Genomic DNA, 18,074 nt, shown 5'->3' on the forward strand with positions numbered 1-18,074 from the left:
CCATCGACCATCGGAAAGATTGTCTCGATGCTAACTTGATGACCTGATGGTTCAAACCAATGTGGAAGTGTGCAATGTGCGAAATGCCATCGGACATCGGAGTAAGTGTTTTGCGACTACTCCGATGACCCGATAGGAAAACATGCGAGTTGTAAACCACCATGGGACGTCTCGATTAGTGTTGCGGTGCGAACTTGATGACCCAATGGAGGTTGAAAGACACTTACAGCAGGAAACCGATTGTGTCGAGTTAGATCTTGTCCATTAGGGATGTTTTCATGACATGTCCCAGAGGATATAAAAGACCCAATGGGCATTCTGTAAGGGGTTGGATTTTGGGATTGTTGGATGTGATAGTTCCACAAAACAAACTTCTTTTGAATGATAAGTGTAGACCATTTTTTGTTTCCCTCTCAAATTTCTATAAATAATGGCTTAATCTATAAATGTCCATGTGATAGAGTAAATATTTCTTTTCTGCATTCTGTGAGTTCCAATTCTTTGTTCATGCCAAGCTTGGTTTTGTAAATAAGTTGTCATTTTGTTTCTTATTTTTTGTTGGTGTCAAGCAGTCATAAACATGGCTCTATCTTGACTCTCCATCATGGGATCCACACGACCATTGGAGGTTGTCAAGAAGAGCCAGTCATGTACAATAAAGTTCCATTTGTAGCAGACCAGGGAATGGTGTCGACCGTTTCAGCAAACTGGCCCTAGGCGAGCTTGATGATAGCCCGGTTAGGTATCAGTGACCAAAAAGGGAAATCACTTGCAGGGTAGACCAGAGTCTAGGCTATTGGACTCAGACAAGAGGAAGATGGGATCGAATGGAGAGAAGGTACTAGCATGAGGAGAAAATAACTTAGGAGAAGTTGTAGGCATAATCCATGGTAGAGAAAACCCTGTAAGGTGTCTGGTTAAATTTAGTGGATTAGTGAGTTGGTGGATTTACAAAAGTGACTTCACAAGGAGTGGAGTAACAACCCTCGGTAGTGAGGACCTAGAGTGGGTTAGGGGAATAGAGAGGTGTATTCTTGGGTTAGGCTAGGAAGAAAGCCTTGGAGTGAGTTAAGCTGACTCAAACAACTAGGATCCTCCCTATCAAATTGGTATCAGAGCCAGTTAAGGACTTGGGGTGAAGAGTGTAAGACTGATCTAGTATCAGAAGAAGGAGTGAAGATGGTGACAAATGCAGAATTGGCTAAGCAAGTCACTAACCAAGAAGATGAAAATCGATTTCTCAAGGAAAGGTTGGAGCAGAAATTGGGTGTGATGGAAATCAAGACAGAAAAAGTGAGTGGGAAGATGGACGAGAAGGGTAAGATGTTGGCAATAGAGGATTAAGTCCCTATACCAGACTCGGTTATCAATCAAGAACCATTCTTGAAGGCTTTGAAGGCAATGAGTGAAAAGTCTTTGGAAGGAGTACCACTGTTTAGTGGCAATATGGAAGCAGAGTCAATAATGGAATGGATAGAAGGAATGGAAAACCATTTTGAGTGTGACGGTGTGACTGAGGCCCAGAAGGTTAAGGTGGCTAAGTCGAGAATGAGAGGTGTTGTCGTAACTTGGTGGAATTTTATACAAAATGTGAGAGAGAGAGAGAGAAGGTAAGAACCCCGTCTCTACCTCGAAAGGTATGGTAAGAAAAATTAGAGAGACTTATCTTCCTAAGGATTATGAAGTGCAATTGCATAGGAAAAGACAAAACCTAAGGCAAAAGGAGTTAGATGTAAGTACCTATACTGAAGAGTTCTAGAATTTGTGTCTAAGGTCAAAAGTGATGGAGGATGAGAGCATCAGAGTAGCAAGATACCTTAATGGTCTGAGATGGAACATACAAGAAGGATTAAGTTTGTTGAGTCCAAATACCATTCACAAATGTTACCGGTTGGCCCTGAAGGTAGAAGAAAAGAATAAGAGGAAACATGAAAGCACTAGTAGAGGTAGAGGTAGAGGCTGAGATTCAAGAGGTTTCAGAGGAAACTATGGAGGCGGAGGAAGTGAAACAAGATCGCAAGGAGAGTTGAAATTGACTGAGTAGTCCAACGAATCCAGTGGAAGAGGAAGAGGTCCTTACAGCAACAACAGAGGTAGATCTGGAAGTTCTGGTGGAGGTTCATACTTTGCAAACATGAAGTGTTACCATTGCAGTAAGTTTGGTCATCCTGCCTATAGGTGTCCGGAGAAGGCAACCTCATCACATAAAGAGAAAAGAATTAATTATGTGCAAGAGGATTCTAGTAGTGTGAAGTCTCCTAAAGTAAACCTTGACCCAGAGAGTGGAGATAATCTAATGATTCGAAGGGTGCTAATCAAGGAGTCGGTTAAAGAAGAACCAAAACAAAGGAGGTCTCTTTTCAAAATAAAGTGCAAGATACTTGGTAAGGTCTGTAAAGTAATCATTGACTCAAGATCAACTAAAAATATCATCTTTGAAGAAGCAATAAGTAAACTTGGGTTCAGTAGCATGCCACATAGTCATCCTTACAAGGTCACATGGTTGAATAAAGGACAACATGTGTTAGTAAATGAACAAGTATGGGTTGAGTTTGCAATTGAAAAGTATTCTGATAGAATTTTATGTGATGTTCTACCAATAGATGCTTGTCATTTGTTGCTAGGCAGACCATGGCAATTTGACAGAAAAGTTATCCATGATGGAGAGAAGAACTCTTATGCATTCACAAAGGAAGGGGTGACATACAGGATTCAATCTTTGGTAGAGAATGAAGGAACCAAGCTTAGTAGACCTAATGTGTTGTTGGCTGGAGGAAAAAAAATTTTGAGAGAACTCAAGAAGGGAGATGGAGAACATTATGCTCTCTTAGTGAAACCTAGTCAAGAAGAAAAGATTAAACAAGAAAGTTTACCTAAAGAGGATCAACAGTTGTTAGAATAGTTTAAGGACATTGTGAGTGATGGGACACCCGCAATGCTACCTACTCCTAGAACAATAAGTCACCAGATAGACTTTATACCCAGAGCATCACTACCTAATAAGGCTGCATATAAGATGACTCCTGAACAAAACAAGGAAGTGGCAAGACAAGTACAAGAGCTGCTTGACCAAGGTCTAATCAGGAAAAGTATAAGTCCATGTGTTGTACAAGCGGTGTTAGTAACCAAGAAAGGAGGTAAATGGAGATTATGTACTGACTCTGGGGCAATAAACAGAATCACCATAAGATACGGACTTCCTATCCCTAGAATTGAGGATTTAATGGATTGTCTTGGAGAAGCAAAGCATTTTACTAAGTTGGATTTAAACAGTGGATATCACCAGATTCGGATTAAAGAAGGGGATGAATGGAAAATAGCTTTTAAGTCTACAAAGGGGTTATATGAGTGGTTAGTTATGCCATTTGGGCTTACTAACACCCCTAGTACCTTCATGAGGTTGATGAATGAGGTGTTGAAAGACTACATAGGTAGATTTGTAGTGGTATACCTTGATGATATCCTCATATTCAGCAAAATAGAGAAAGAGCATCTTGAACACTTGCAGATTGTATTAAGGAAACTGCATGAGGAACAGTTGGCAATCAACCTTGAAAAATATGAATATATGAAGCACGACCTCATTTATCTAGGTTTTTGTAGTGTCACAAGGCACTTTGAAAATGGATCCTAGCAAGGTGGAAGCAATACAGAGTTGGCCTACACCGAGAATTGCTACTGAGGTAAGAAGTTTCCATGGGCTTGCCCAATTTTATAAAAAGTTCATTCGAGGTTTTAGTGAAATTTGTGCTCGTGTACTTGATACAATCAAGGGTGGGTTGAAAACTAAGTTTAGGTGGACTAAAGGAGCTGACCAGGGGTTTGAATTACTCAAAAAGAGGATACCTACCCAACCCCTCCTATTTTTACCAATCTTTGATAAGTTGTTTACCCTAGAATGTGATGCTAGTCATATAGCAGGAGGAGTTGTTTTGAACCAAGAGGGAAGACCAGTAGCATTCTATAGTGAGAAATTGAATGAAGCCAAGCAGAAATACTCATTCTATGACTTAGAATTTTATGCCTTAGTGCAAGCTCTTAGGAAGTGGAGGCATTATCTTTTGCCCAAAGAATTTGTAGTGTTTATAGATAACCAAGCCTTGAGTTTTATTAATTCACAAGAAAAGTTGAGCAATAGACACATCAAATGGATAGAATACCTACAAGCATACACTTTCACTATCAAGCACAAAAAGGGACAGCTGAATAAGGTAGCAGATGCCTTAAGTAGAAGACTTCTCACTATCCAAGAAGTGACTTTGCAGAGCATCGATGTGGAAATTTTCAAGGAGCTTTACAAGGAAGATGAAGATTTTTCTGAGGTATACAAGGTATGCAGTGAGTTTAATAATCATTTCAACAGCCAGTATGTAGATTACACATTGCAGAGTGGTCTTTTGTTTAAGGGATGTCAGTTATGTGTGCCAAGAGGATCTATGAGGGAAAATCTCATACAGGAGAAACATAATGGCAGTCTTAGTGGACATTTTGGTCTGAACAAAACACTTGAGTTGGTGCACAGACTTTATTATTGGCCAAAGATGCATAAAGATATCAAGAAGTATGTTGAGCAGTGTATTGTGTGTCAAAAAGCCAAGGGTACCACTTCAAATGTTGGACTATATCAACCTTTACCAATTCCCATTAGACTGTGGGAGTGCATTAGCATGGATTTCATTGTGGGATTACCAAAGACCAAGACTAATCTAGATAGTATTTTTTTCATCGTTGACCAATTTAGTAAAATTAATCATTTTATTCCCTGCAAGACTATGCATGATGCTAGTTACATTGCACATTTATTTTTCAAAGAGGTGGTAAGAATTCATGGGCTACCTCTCAGTATAGTTTCAAACAGGGATGTGAAGTTTATGGGACACTTTTGGAAAACTTTGTCGACAAGACTGGGAACTAGCCTTTCTTTTGGTTCTGCATATCATCCACAGACAGATGGTCAAACGGAGGTCATTAACTGAGTGTTAGGTAATCTTCTGAGGTGTCTGACGAAAGAATATGGACAAATGTAGGATCAAGTGCTACGAAAGGCAGAATTTGCATATAATGACAGTGTCAACAGAACTACCAGTAAGAGTCCTTTTGAGATTGTTTATAGACTCCACCCATGTGGTATCTGTGAACTTCGAGATTTAGGAAAACTGGAAGGAAGAAGTGGACATGCAGAGGATTTCACTCAATCTATGAAAGAGTTGCATGAACAAGTGCAGAAAACATTGATGGACGCTATGCAAAGGATTAAGGCTAAAGAAGATGAGAGGACAAAGGACATTCAATTTGCAGTTGGAGATATGGTGATGGTACATCTGCACAAGGCAAGATTGCAAAAGGGAGTCCCTAGTAAGCTTGAGATGCGGCGAATCAGTCCTTGCAAAATCTTGGCTAAGTATGGCTCAAATGCCTATAAGATAGATTTGCCAACAAATCTGGCATTATCCCCTGTGTTTAATGTGCAAGACTTGGTTCCGTTTAAAGGTCATGTAGCAATGGAAGATAGACCGACCCAGAAGGGAAGACTACTTTTATGATATTCCAATACCACCCATGTCTAAACCATAGGCGGAACAGGTTTTAGATTCCCGGGTACAAAAGTAAACGAGGCATGGCATGTATATGGAACGCTTAATCAAGTGGCGTAACTTACCTGAAGCCGAAGCCACTTGGGTTGCAGAATCTGATTTCAAACGACTGGGCATTGATGTCGCCTTGTCGTCTCCAAGGGGGACTTGATTTTTTGTGTGGGGAGTATGATGCAGGAGCACTTAAGGGTGAGCAAAGACCTTTTTTTTTTTCAAATTTTGGCAATTTTGGCATAAGGACTGGTGTTTGTCCATTAGGTTGTATGTTTGAAGCTTGGAGTGCTTTTAGACTTCGTTTTGAAAATTTCATGTATCGGCTTATCTATCCCGATAACCCGATGAGGTGCCATCGGCTATCAGCGAGACTATTTTCTACCTACCTCGATGGGCCGATAAAGTCGCAAGCGGAGTGGAGAGAGTGGAGTGAGTTTGTTGTGGAGCCATCGGGTATCGGCAAGACATGTTTTGGGCTAACCCAATGACCCGATGGGAAAGCATGCAGTTTGGAGTGCACCATCAGGGTTCGACAGAATGTGTTTTGGGTTATACCAACAACCTGATAAGGAGGATTTTTGTGGGGAGCGTACCATTGGCCATCGGAAAGACTGTCTCGATGCTAACCCAATGACCTAATGGAAACCAATGTGGAAGTGCGCAATGTGCAAAATGCCATCGAACATCAGAGTAAGTGTTTTGCGACTACTCTGATGACTCGATAGGAAAAACATGTAAGTTGTAAACCGCCATGGGACGTCCCAATTAGTGTTGCGGTGCGAACTCGATGACTCAATGGAGGTTGAAAGATAGTTACAGTGGGAAACTGATTGTGTCGAGTTCGATCTCATCCATTAGGGATGTTCTTATGACATGTCGCAGAGGATATAAAAGACCCAATGGGCATTCTGTAAGGGGTTTGATTTTGGGATTATTGGATGTGATAGTTCCACAAAACAAACATCTTTTGAATAACAATTGTAGACCATTTTATGTTTCCCTCTCAGAGTTCTGTAAATAATGCCTTAATCTGTAAATGCCCATGTGATAGAGTAAATGTTTCTTTTTTGCATTCTGTGAGTTCCAATTCTGTGTTCGTTCCAAGCTCAGTTTTGTAAATAAGTTGTCATTTTGTTTCTTGTTTTGTATTGGTGTCAAACAAACATAAACATGACTCTGTCTTGACTCTCCATTGTGGGATCCACACAACCATTGGAGGTTGTCAAGAAGAGCCAGTCATGTACAATAGAGTTCCATTTGTAGCAGACCAAGGAATGGCGTCGGTCATTTCAGCAAAGTGGCCCTAGACGAGCTTGATGATAGCCCGGTTAGGTATCAGTGACCAAAAAGGGAAATCACTTGTAGGGTAGACCGAAGTCTAGGCTATCAACCTTAGACCAGAGGAAGATGGGATCGAATGGAGAGAAGGTCCTAGCATGAGGAGAAAATAACTTAGGAGAATTTGTAGGCATAATCCATGGTAGAGAAAACCCTGTAAGGTGTCTAGTTAAATTTAGTGGATTAGTGAGTTGGTGTATTTACGAAAGTGAATTCACAAGGAGCAGAGTAACAACCCTCGGTAGTGAGGACCTAGAATGGATTAGAGGAATAGAGAGGCGTATTCCCGGGTTAGGCTAGGAAGAAAGCCTTGGAGTGAGTCAAGCTGACTCGAGCAACTAGGATCCTCCCTATCACTAGGTCTCTCACCTCTTTCTTCCTAGGCTCTAGATCTCCCACCTCTACATCTCTTTCCTCTATAATTACCCACCTCTCTATATCCCCCTCTATCTATGTCACTGCTCTCTCTCCCTATCTAGGTCTATAATTATTTCCTATCTGCCTCCTTACCCCTCTTTATCTCTTATTTGCTTCTCTCCCTCCCTTACCTATATCTCTTCCCTCTCTTGGTCTCTCAATCTCTCCCTTACATCTAGGGTTGAGGGTATTGGTTGTATTAATACCTCTCTCTCTCTCTCTCTCTCTCTCTCTCTCTCTCTCTCTCTCTCTCTCTCTCTCTCTCTCTCTCTCTCTCTCTCTTCTTTAGGTTTCTCCCTTCCTCCCTCTATACCTCTCTAATTCTCCATCCTTGTATAATTACACACCTCTCTATATCCCCCTCTATCTATGTCACTACTTTCTCCATCCTTGTATAATTATCCACCTCTCTATATCCCCCTCTATTTATGTCACTACTCTCTCTCTCTCTTCTTTAGGTTTCTCCCTTCCTCCCTCTATACCTCTCTAATTCTCCATCCTTCTATAATTACCCACCTCTCTATATCCCCCTCTATCTATGTCACTACTCTCTTTCCCTATCTAGGTCTATCTATGGACACCATATGACCCCTTAGGACCATATGATGTCCTAATGGGAGAGAGAACTAGAGAGGGGACAAATAGATATGTGAGAGAACTATATGGGGAAGGAGATATGAGAGACCTCTAGATGACAAGAGAGATGATTGAGATAGATAGAGGGGGAGAGAGAGAGAGAGAGAGAGAGAGAGAGAGAGAGAGAGAGAGAGAGAGAGAGAGAGAGAGAGAGAGAGAGAGAGAGAGGTGAGTAATGAGACATGATGCAAAGGTATATAGGTGGAGAAGAAGGAAGTGAGAAACCTAGAGAGGGGAGAGAGAGTTGATGACCTAGAATGTAGAGAGAGAGAATACAAGAGGAAGAGAGCATAACAAATTGGGGGAGCGAGATATATATGGGGGTATGTATGGATGAGGAGATAGAGAGGGAGAGGAGAAAGGAGGGATATACCTAAAGAAGGGAGGGAGATAGAAGAGGGGAGACAAAAGAAAAAAGAGAGGAGTAGGAGAGGATGGATGGAGACGTAGACATGGAGAGAGTGAGAGACATATGGAAGAAGGAGATAAAGAGGTAAGGGGAGGAAGAAAAGAGGAGGCAGTTCATTAAGGGATAGATTTAAGGAGGAGGGAGAGGAGAGAGAGAGAGAGAGAGAGAGAGAGAGAGAGAGAGAGAGAGAGAGAGAGAGAGAGAGAGAGAGAGAGAGAGAGAGAGAGAGAGAGAGAGAGAGAGAGAGAGATAACTATAGAGGGAACGTATAGATAGGTGAGAGACCTAGATGGCGAGAAAGGAGTGAGATAGATAGAGGGGGATAAAGAGAGGTGGGTAACGAGACCTATGTGCAGAGGTAGATAGGTGGAGAGGATGGGGGGAGAAACCTTGAGAGGGTGGGATGGAGAGGTAATGAGCTACACAATGAAGATAGAGAATAAGAGAGGAAGAGAGAAGAGAGAGTGGAAGGGAGATAGAGAGGGAGAGGGGAAGGATGGAGAAGAGAAGATATATAAGAACAAAGGGGTAAGAGGGGATGGAGGGAGAGGTAGGGAGTGAGAGACCTAGAAAACGAGGAGATAGATAGGTTTGGAGAGAGAGAGAAGAGAGGGAGAGAGTTCATAAATAGATAGGGGTAAGGGGAAGGGAGAGAAAGGTGGTGAGGGAGGGAGAGAACTAGAGGGTGGACAATTTGATAAGTGAGAAACCTAGAGAGGGAGAGAGAGGTGATGGGTAATAATATAGGGAGGGAGAGGTAGTGAGGTGAATAGGGAGGGAGGGAGAGCCCTAGATATGGGGAGAGAGGATTGATGGGATAGGTAGGGACCAAGAGAAAGGAGTGGGAGTGGAGAGAAACAATAAGAGAGTGAGAGAGAAGAAGAGAGAGGGAGGGAGTCAAGGATATAAATGGGGGTATAAAGAAGGAATGAAAGGTAGAGAGGATGGGATATACCTAGAGTAGGAAGAGAGAAGTGAGAGAGACAAGAGAGGGAGAGAGATAGGTCTAGAGTTTGGGGAAGATAAAGAGAGTGAGATATGGAGCTAAAGAATGCTAATAGGAGCATGTTGATTACTAAAATTTGACTGTCTAAAATTTTATATGATCCTGTAAAAACTAGAATCTACATTATAACTCCTATAGAACTGTAACCACTCTCAAACATCCTGCCAGCATATACATGAAATATAACTTAAAGTATAAGAAAGGAAAAAGACATATTGAAATGTGACTCATACTTAAATTTGTTATATTTCATGTATATATTCTCCTGTCGGGTGGGTATAACTTGTGCCCAAGTTGAAAAATGTTTCCAAAATGAAAAATTGGATAATGCAAAGCATTTGGCACATGCCAAATTTGGCGCTCACCAAATGCAAAAATTGACTTTTTACATTTTGTGAGCACCAAATTTGGCATGCACCAAATAGGGGGAGCGCCATATTTGATGCTCACCAAATGGTTTTCTTTGGAAACCACTAACCCTTTGGGTTGGATTGTACTTAGGCCCGAGACGTGTTTTTATCAGAAGATTAGACAATTTCACATATGTTTGGTCGTGCTCTCCATCAAGTTTGCAAGTGTTTCAATGAAACTAAAGAAAAGCACCATAGAGACTTCAATCTCTCTCTTAGCTATCCAAGCATGTAATTTTTTTCACATTTTGATTTCATTAAGGCTTTCGTCTAAAATTTCTTTTGTTAGTGTGTCTTTTTTTGTCAAAAACCAACATGCACTATTTTGGCTATAGTTTTTTACACATTCATCGGATTTTGAAGAAACTTACATTTTTAGTTTTCAATGATTTTAGGGGGGAGCACACTCAAATTTCTATTTTTCAAGATGTGTCCACTTCGAAAATTAGTAAAAAATCATGTACTCATTAAAAAATTAGCCGAAAAATCCGGCATAAACTACAAGGTGTTAGCTAATTTCTCACTAAAGCAATTTTAAAAATTCAAAAAAAAAGTTAACATTTTAGGTGGGCCACAATAGATGCTATGTTATGTTTTTTGCATAAAAACAAGACCACTTTTTGTGCCCCCCCTTTTTGAAGCCCTTAATCTCCACCATTTTCAAAACAATTTAGTAGTTTAGAAAGTAGGCTCGAAACACTCTAACTCTTGTTCTTGTTGCATCTTCTAATTTGGAGTGTATCTATGTTTAATTTGTCCTTGAAGTTTAGACTATGCTGATTTCAGAAATAAGTGGCATCTTAAGACCCCCTTTTGGTACCACAACTTGGTGCACATACCCGGTATTGAAATGAAATAAAAAGAAGGGTCAACACATAATGATGGCCCTCCTTATACAATGGCCTATTAATTTACCTTACTTTTTTATGTAATTGTATGATGGTGTTGGTATTCATGTCTTTTGAATTATTAAATTTTATTTTGGTGATTAGTTTCATACCCTTAGTTTGTGTGCCACTATATTTAGGCAAAACTATATCATTTTATTTATATATTAATATTGGTTGAATTACATGTCTTTTGTAGTACTAAAGAAAGGTTCAGTACTTCTAAAATTTACTTACATGTGTTTGGTTCAATATCATGCATTGCTGATTCTTTTTGTAGGAGCCTAAAAAGTGGAGTTAAAAAACAAACCTACGTGCATACACATATACTCAATTTGACATAAACATACATTTCAATTAAACTACACCAAATTTTAAGAATTTTAGCGTTATAGACACAACAAAAGTATTTAATTTGTGCTTAAGATTCATTGTGAGAATAATGTAACACCATCCCAAATGCAAAAGGCAACAAAATATGAAGAAATGGGATAGTCTGGTGTAGTAATCAATACCTAATGTTGTATGCAAACATATTGACAAATGAATGAGAAGATAAACTGCAAACATATGTAAGACAACCAACCAAATGTTATTAGGAGAATAATGTGATAGGAAAATTACAATGGACAAGCATCAAATGAAAATTTTTACAACATTCACGAAAGTAAAAAAATATGTAATAAATAATCAAAGCATGAGCAATAGTGTAACTAGTCACATACAACTGATGGAAGATGTTCTTGAAGTATAATACAACTCCACAAGACTCAACAAAGAAGGATCCCCAATTCAATAAAAATTAGGGGTTTATTGTTAAAGCTCACAATATATCTTAAGAATGTGATTTATTAACTCATAAAAGAGTTTTAACTAATCGTTGAAATACATTCATACAGGGGAAGTGTACTAGTAGCCATTATAGCTAACTTCGTGCATCCATAGATTCTAAATGATACATTGGATTTTGATGTTTTTGTTTTGTTGTCTCTACATGCCACTTAACTACTTATAGCTATTATTTTGGCTTTTGGATAGTAACGATGCATGTTGTGCAATTTGTTATGCGCACAAGGGTCAAAAAGTACACATTTCAAAGTGCAACCCAATCCCTGCTTAAAGATACCCCAACAACTGTGCACTTAAAATTGCCAATACAAATGTCCCACTAGTCGTACGCTATGGGTACTAATAAAGATGCACAATTGGGCCAGCTATGGTCCAAAAATGCCAAAAATGAGCGGCTATGGATACATTTGAAATTTATTAACGGACTTTTAGTTATTTGTTTTTTTTAGTTTTTTTTAGCTAATAATTGAAGTGTTGAGTATGCTAGGAGTGAACAGTTATTGAAACATGAACGATAACTAATACTCTTCTCTTCTATATATTTATTTTTTTTTAAATTGATATATGCTCAGAAACTTTAAACTAAGAAAAAATGTCCAACGCAACCTTTAAAATATGTTTAAAATTTAAATTAAAATTTTTTATTTTGGATCTTAGAACATCCTCTATTTAACAGCTTCCTATTATGTGGTCACTCTACAGATTTAAGTTACTGATCACCGTAACCGAAATGTTCTTCTATAAAATTTCTGATACTTCAGGTTTCGAGCTCAGGACGAAGCATGCTACCTTAAATCTCAGTTGTGTTGTATATATGTATTTCATAATTGTGAAGGAGGATAGAATTCTACAGAAAATTCCTACAGATACATAAGTTTGCTTGTTTTCAAAATGCTGGTACTGATTATTTCTATTGTTTGAGCTCTCCTCAACATGCTCCAATGGCGGAGGGAAACATTTCATTACAATAAACTGCATTCACTTCTCAGGATCCTGCATTTCCATATATACTCCATTACCCCTTTCATCTCTACTCCAATTAAACAACCCCTAACAGAAACACCCATTAAGGAATCCATTTTCACATTGTGCGAAAGTGGTAAGTTAAGAAAAGCTCTGGAATTCGTGGATTCCTCAAACCATCATGGAATTACAGCTAACCCAGAGACACGCTTCTCTGCTACAAAAGTGTGCAGACAAAAATGCCCTGGAAGAAGGTAAGCAAATCCATACCCATACCCAAATTATTAGCAACAACTTTGAGCAAAATGTTTCCCTACTTACAAACTCATAAGCATGTATGGCAAATGCCAGATTGGTTTTCAATAGAATAAATAATCCAAACCTAATCTCATGGAATTCCATTTTCAGGGCATATGCCATGCATGGGTGCTGTGAAGAAGCACTTAAACTGTTTAGAAAAATGCAATTAAAAGGGGTAAGGGTTGATAAGTTTACATTTCCTAGTATTCTCAAGGCCTCTGCTGGCATGTCCTTCCTGCAACAGGGCAAGCACATCCATGGCTTGTTAATTAAATGTGGGTTTGAGGGAGATTTGGGTGTAGCGAAGGCAATTGTAAACATGTATGGTAAATGTGGGAATGTTGAGGATGCCCGCCTTGTGTTTGACAAAATGCCTCAGCGAGATTTAGTATTGTGGAACGTTATGATTGCAAGTTACTCCCAGAATGGGTATTGTTACGAGGCTTTGGAGGTGTTCGATAGGATGCGCTTATCTGGGGAAATGCCCAATTGTCACTATTGCTACGGTGCTTCAAGTGTGTGCTTGCTTGGAGATTACAGAATTGGGTAAGAATGTCCATTCATACAGTATAAAATGTGGAGTTCAATCAGAAGTTCTTGTAGGAAATACTCTTTTAAACATGTATGCAAAATGTTGGGGGATATGGGATGCATCGCGTGTTCAATGAGATCAACCTGAAAGATGCGGTTTCTTGGAATGCGATGATTGCTGGTTATAGTTAGGTTGGACATGCTGATCAGGCTTTGGAACACTTTTATCAAATGTTAATGTCAGGCGTGAAACCTAATACAGTAACCATCCTCTGTGTTCTCTCCGTTTGTGGCTTGTCGCAAGGCAAGGAAATTCATGCTTATGTCATTAGAAGCAGACTTCAGATAGATGTTTCTGTAGGGAATGCCCTGGTTGATATGTACTCGAAATGCATGGCCATAGAATTAGCAAGACGAGTGTTTGAAAAAATGGTCGAGAGAGACATGATTTCCTGGAATGCAATTATCGCAGGCTATGCACAAAATGCGCATTTTTCTGATGCCATAGACCTGTTTGGTCAAATGCAACTGGCTGGAGTGAAACCAGATGCAGTTACCATTGCAAGTGTCCTTTCTGCATGTGCCTGTTTAGAGAATTTCCGAAAGGGCAAGGGAATCCATGCTTACATAATTCGAAATCGAGCCTTTGCATTTGACATTGCCGTGAGCAATGCTCTCATAACCTTGTATGCAAGTTGCGGGAGTCTAGAGGTCGCAGGCCATGTGTTTGTCAACATGTCTGAAAGAGATTTGCTATCCTGGAATGCAATGATTTCAACTCACGTCCAGAAATGATGTTGTAGAGAAGCCATAAACCTATTTCATCAAATGGAAAAGACATGTGAAACCAGATTCCGTCACCATTTCAAGTGTTCTATCTGCATGTGCTCGCCTTTCAGCTTTGAAGCTGGGGTTAGAAATCCATGGTTACATAATCAAAAGCAGTAATCTTAGCACAGATGTTGTTGTGGGTAATGCCTTGATTGACATGTATGCCAAATGCGGGAGAGTGCTGACTGCACGTCAAGAGTTTGACGAAATGTCATACAGAAATATTGTCTCAAACAATGTAATGATTGCAGGGTATGCTAAGTGCGGTGATAAGGAGAGTGCAGAAAATGTATTTGATAAAATGTGTGAAAGAAACGTATCCTCGTGGAATGCGATGATTGCACTGAACACCCAACATGGGTATGGCAATGAGGCCCTCGAACTCTTCCGCCAAGCACAACTGGCAGGTATACAACCTAACAATATCACCGTTGCAAGCATTCTCTCTGCATGTTCTCAAGTAGCAGCTCTGCTACGGGGCAAGGAGATCCACGATTACATAATTAAAAGAGACCTTGATTCAGATGTCTTTGTGACAAGTGCGATTATAGATATGTAAGCCAAATGTGGTAGTCTACAAGATGCATGCCAAGTATTTGAAAAGACATCTAAACTGGATGTGGTCATATGGACTGCAATGATTTCCGCGCATGCCATTCATGGACATGGAGAGGATGCTCTCTCAATTTTTCAGCAGATGCAGCAGACAGGTTTAAAACCAGACCATGTCACCTTCACTGCTGTTTTGTCTGCATGTAGTCATGCAGGTCTTGTTGATCAAGGTTGGCAAAATTTCAATTGCATGATTAAAGATTATTGCATCACACCCAACATGGAACACTATGCTTGTATGGTAGACTTGGTCGGGCTGGGCATCCACAAGAGGCCTATAATTTTATCAAAACCATGCCATTAAAACCACATTCTCGCATATGGGGAGCTTTGCTTGCTGCCTGTAGAATCTATCATAATACAGATCTAGGAGAACATGTGGCAGATCAAATTTTTGAGTTGGAGCCTACAGATACTGGAAATTATGTTCTCCTGTCAAATATTTACGCTGCAGTGGGCAGATGGGATGGAGTACAAAGGATAAGAAAGTTTATGAAAGATAAAGAATTGAATAAAATGCCAGGATACAGCTGGATTGAAGTGAAAAATAGGGTGTATACATTTCTTGTAGAAGACGTAGCATGTCCATAAATGGAAGTCTACAGTATTGTGGATAAGTCTGGTGAAAATAAGGGAGAGGGGTATGCCCCTGCTATGGACAGAGTATTTCATGGTTTAGAGATGAAAAAGAGTACATTCATTTAGACCACATCATTTATTTAGCCATTGATTTTGGGGTTATGAGAAAATGCCCTATAGTTCTTATGGTGATCAACCAAAGCCCAAAACATTGCTGCTTGAAGTACTTTACATGCTACCCTCAATTCATATGGAAGAGACTGTCAATTGAGAAACATATGTGAAAATTCAAGACATATCTGTTGTCTGAAAGCCAGTCGTATTTTTTTGAACTTGGACATGTTGGAATTGTTGTCATTGATGTAAAAGGCATTTGAAGACCAAGATTGGAGGATGGATTGTACCAAATTTATGACACTATTATCGAGACTTTATTAGACAAGGAAGGAGACAATTTAAATGTTAAGTTGCAAAAATAATTATGCATGGGCAAACCCATGTTTGGAGGAAATAGTTATTGCTGTGGCCGACCTCTTATAGGGTGACAAGGGTTAAATGCAAAGGTGCATTTAAAAACAAAAGTTACATCCCTTGTGAAACTAGATGTCCTTGGCTGAAATCGCACCATTTGGTAAAGATATAAAGTGCAGTTGCAAAATGTTTTAAAGGCAAGCATTCATTGATTATCTTTTCTAAGAAAGAGCAGATATAAAAGTCATTTTGTAGCAGATTTGTGAAAGACATTGTTGGAGATTTGTGAAGAAATATTGTAACAGACTTATGAAAGACATTATTGCAGATTATTGAAAAATATTATTGCAGATTATTGAGAACAATTATTGCAGGACTAATGAGCAGAATTTAAGAACAATTATTGCAGACTTATGAGCAGAAAATATTGCAAATTATATGCAGATTTTCTGAAGACTTTTGGAGTAAATTTCATGAGATATATCAAGCATGTGTTAAGGCAGATTTTGGTGAAGTATTGAGCTGATTTCTAAAGGAGAATTAAATCTGATTCAAGACGAGCTCAAGTATTCATTACATGATTATTTTGGAGGCTGGTGCCTCGTATTCAAGAAGATTGGTGTCTCTTGCTGAGTTGGTGCTCAATTGTGGGGATTGGTGTCTCTAGAAGGTTGGTGCCTACAAAGATTGTAAGAAGTTTCTAATACAAGCAATATTTTGCCGTGGTTTTCTCCCACAAGAGTTTTCACGTAAATCATGTGCTCATCTTGTGTTCTTAATTGCTAGATCTTGCATACGTTTTCCTGTTGTGATTGATTAAGTTTTGAAGTATTACTATTATGATTAATTAAGTTTTTGAAAAATAAAAGTTCGTTATTATATTGATTCACCCCTTTTCAGTATAATTGAGTGCTCTTTATTGAGTGCTCTTTAGAACAAACATTTTGAAGCCATCATCTCAAGCATTATTGTTTTGCACAGGCTTCAGAGGCCAATAAGCAACCTGTAGGTGCAGTTAGCAACATCATAAACTCCATCTGGATGAGAAGTATAGTGCCATCCTGAGCCAAAATGTGCACCAGAATTTTGCTAACTGCAATGTAAATAGTTGACGTGGCAGATTTAATACATCACAAATCATTTAGAAAACGTCAGACACACATTACAAAGTAGTTATATGAAGTCTTAATGTCCTGGAGAGCCTTCAGAGGCTCATAAGCAAGCTCTAGGTGCACTCAACTGCATCGCAAGTGCTACAGGCATAAATACTAACGTGCCATCATGAGCATAAATGTGCACTCTGTATGGAGGCCTTCAATTACATCGAAAAGGCCATATAAATACGTTAATTGGCTTATAAAAGAATATTTTTGTCCTTATTTTCTATTTGAGGGGTCATAGCTAAAGGAAAAAATGCCCATTTCTTAGGTTCAAATTCTAGATTGCCACTAATTTCAGTCAGAAAAATTAAGAAACGCTTGAAAGGCCATGTATTTGCTCGAGATATTCTTGGTTTAATTCAAGGACACAGACCTGATGATCATGCAAACTGTAAAGCACGCTCCCCTGATGCTGTATTCCTGCAAAAAAAATTGCTCAATGTGCTATAAAATCGACTGAAATCATGCTTCAAACATGCAAACTCAATCTACAGTGAACTTAAATTTTAATAAACACGAAGAAAACAATGAACATCAAACTCACATAATCGACATGTTTTTTCTTTGTAGAAACCTCATAAGGATTCAAGAGCTTGCTTATGGACCTCTGAAGGCTCTCCAGGACATTAAAATTTCATATAACTACATTGTAATGTTTGTCTGACGTTCCTGGCATTTGTGTTCACTAAATGATTTGTGATGTATTAAATCTGCCATGTGAAATGGCCATTTTTTTCTTTAACTATGACTCCTCAAAATAAAAAATAAGGACGAAAATATTCTTGTATATACCAATTAACGTATTTATATGGCCTTTTCGATGTAACTGAAGGCCTCCATACAGAGTGCACATTTATGATCATGATGGCACGTTAGTATTTATGTCTTTAGCATCTGCGATGTAGTTGAGTGTACCTATAGCTTGCTTATGGGCCTCTGAAGGCTCTCCAGGACATTAAGACTTCATATAACTACTTTGTAATGTTTGTCTGACGTTCCTGGCATTTGTGTTCTCTCAATGATTTGTGATGTATTAAACTATGCAGGGATCAGAATACACTTTTGATCGTATTTGTTTTCTAATTTA

The 18,074-nt window shown here is 39.1% G+C and overlaps 1 pseudogene; it reads left to right on the plus strand.

The window, feature by feature from the left end:
- Positions 1–12,260: 12,260 nt before the first annotated feature.
- Positions 12,261–16,533, plus strand: LOC131037071 (pentatricopeptide repeat-containing protein At2g13600-like; annotated as a pseudogene).
- The last annotated feature ends 1,541 nt before the right edge of the window (positions 16,534–18,074 follow it).

Source organism: Cryptomeria japonica, chromosome 7 (genome assembly GCF_030272615.1).
Source record: "Cryptomeria japonica chromosome 7, Sugi_1.0, whole genome shotgun sequence".
NCBI lineage: Eukaryota > Viridiplantae > Streptophyta > Pinopsida > Cupressales > Cupressaceae > Cryptomeria > Cryptomeria japonica.